Below are 2,640 nucleotides of genomic sequence, written 5' to 3' on the forward strand. Positions count from 1 at the left end.
CATTCATATCATTGCATGGTACATTTCCGCATTGATTTCTTGGTTGGTAATTCATTGAGTTGATGCTTGCTTGTAAGGTGTTTACTTACAGACTTGACGGAATCGAGGATTAAAGACTTTCTCCTAGGATATGACTTGAGGTTACTGAGATCTATTGGGGTTCCTACTGTGAGTTTGCTTGAATATGCTTAGTGACTGCATTTGACTGCTTACATGTCTACTTGTGGATTTCTTTCTTCATATATGTAAATTATTAGTTGTCGGCCTATGATACCTACCAATACATAGTGTTTGTACTGATACTACATTCATGTACTATTTTCTGAGTGCCGAGTTCGTTACAAGATCTACGTCAGACCCTCGTGAGTGATTCTCGAGGCATCATATTCGAGTTTCTAGGGTGAGCATTGTTCCATACTGCAGCTCAAAGAACTCTCTCTCTTTTTATATCTACCTTTCTATTTCAGACAATATTTTAGTCACTTCGGTACATCCATTATAAAGACTTATGTACTTATGTAGTGGCTCTTGTACTATGACTTGACCAGATCCTTGTGGTGTTGTTTGTAGTTTCCGCACTTAGTTATTTATGATATTTAGACTGCTTGTATGATTTAATATTCCGCATTATTAATTCTAAAAATGCTAAAGTAAGAGAAGGGTTCGCCCACTAGGGGGCTTAGTGTGGGTGCCTGTTTGTCCCACTAGTTGAGTCATGACAGGTAATATGTAATCTTTTCAAATAATATTAATATAATTATAACTTTGATGAGAGACGGGATTCTCAAAAACGTGCTGTCAAGATGGATATTTTACATGAAGATCAATGGTCACCTAAGATGGAGGGTTGAATGGAAGCCCGATTCCAATTGATTTGGGGAGAAATTGATTTCACGCGCCGTAGTTGAAGCCCTAGGATTTTGGGATATTAAAGCGGACTAACTGAGGGAACTATTTATTTTCTACCAAACGAGCCTTGTAGCGATCAATAGTCCAATCAGAGTTTGACTTTCTCTTGTATAACCACCTGCGAGCAAATACACAAATTTTCAAATCCAAATTTTGTAGGACTCTTCAAAATGCAACGTAGTTGGTAATGTGAGAAAATACGTGTGGTATATGAAATCCAACATGAGAAATTATTTAACCTTGTATTTCACTTATCATCATTGCATAAAAATAGATGTATAGAAAATTATTTGTGGATAAATTTTAAAGTATATCCTTCAATTTTATGGGGTTAAATCTAAATTCTCGAGGGGGAGATATGCTTGGTTGAAGATCGAAACACTAACATCACAAAGTCAAGTATTGATTAGTACTATTTTATGTATTTAAGAATTTCACCATCTTTTAATGTAAAATCTTCAAATAAAGTAACAGTTGTGTGATAACATATGTATGTTAAAATTACTATTTTATATAAATTACATGAAATGTTAGGACACACAATCATCATATTCGGCTTGATTTTGCAGTCCCTTCATTAAACATGTTTCTTTAGCCAAAATAACGATAATATGGAACCAAACTATCATAGAATAGAAGGCTTCACCTTAGTGAAATACTATCCTGAAGAAATTACTAAGATGGTTTAATAGATGACGTAAAAAAAAAAAACATAAATTACCATTTACAGAAAAGAAAAACTTTAGAGAACAATTAGGCAAGGCAGATGCAAAACCACACTAAAATTTCGCTTTTATCTTAAATGACTCGTTATTTATATCTACAGATATCTCGACACATGATTTGTACCATTTCTAGATTTGTGTCTGTTATACTTAAGCAAGGATCACGCTAATCTTCTCTATGTCGTTCCAAATTTATTGATTGTCTCCAAAGGAACTCATCACAGATATCTCATCACGTGTTTTGAACTACTTCTCAATATGTTTGTATCATTTCTAAGCAAGACCCACGTTAATCTATCGTATATCATTTCAATTTTATCCAATGTTTTCTTGAATGAACTAATCACATGTTTTAATTTCAACTTTCAAAATTCTTTTATTTTATTTAAAGAACTGGTTCCTTGGCACGTGTGTTGCACGTGTCTAGTAGAAAATCTCAAATTACATGAGAATTTTCGTGGGGATTTTGAACCAAATCCGCAGGTAATAAAGTTTCCTGCGGATTTTCTTGCCAATAAAAATTCATTAGGAAAAAGCTCGTGGGTAATTATTACCCGCTAATTTAAACTTCCCCAGGTAACTTACCCGAGGATTATGATTTCGCATATTATTTACCTACGGATATTTTCACAAGAAATGCCAAAAATTCGCAAGTAAGTTTCATAAAAAATTGTGAAATGAAGAAATTTTCTGCAAATAATTCCGCATGATAAATCCTACGTAAATTTATAAGATTTTTTGGAAAGATTATGTGGAAGAAATATTATAATTTTTATTATGTTATTTTTTCTTTATTTTAGTTGGTTTTATATGTTTGTAATATTATTTTTAGCTATTAATTTGTTTTCTTTACACATCACAAATTATGTACGTGCCCATCAAACCCCTCCCCTCCCCCTAGCTAACCACCCACCCCACCTCAAAAATATAACTGACACAACTCACTTATTAATTTGGTTGCCTAGTTTAATCCTAGAAGACCAACAAAATGTTAATCAATGTCGGT

At 33.3% G+C, this 2,640-nt stretch overlaps 1 non-coding gene across 1 annotated transcript; it reads right to left on the minus strand.

Moving 5' to 3' along the window:
• Positions 1 to 1,746: 1,746 nt before the first annotated feature.
• LOC132620535 (U6 spliceosomal RNA) lies at positions 1,747 to 1,849 on the minus strand. Its single transcript, XR_009574980.1, has one exon. It is a non-coding gene; the product is annotated as a U6 spliceosomal RNA (small nuclear RNA).
• Between the last annotated feature and the right edge of the window lie 791 nt (positions 1,850 to 2,640).

The sequence above is a fragment of the Lycium barbarum genome, chromosome 11, assembly GCF_019175385.1.
Source record: "Lycium barbarum isolate Lr01 chromosome 11, ASM1917538v2, whole genome shotgun sequence".
Classification (NCBI taxonomy): domain Eukaryota; kingdom Viridiplantae; phylum Streptophyta; class Magnoliopsida; order Solanales; family Solanaceae; genus Lycium; species Lycium barbarum.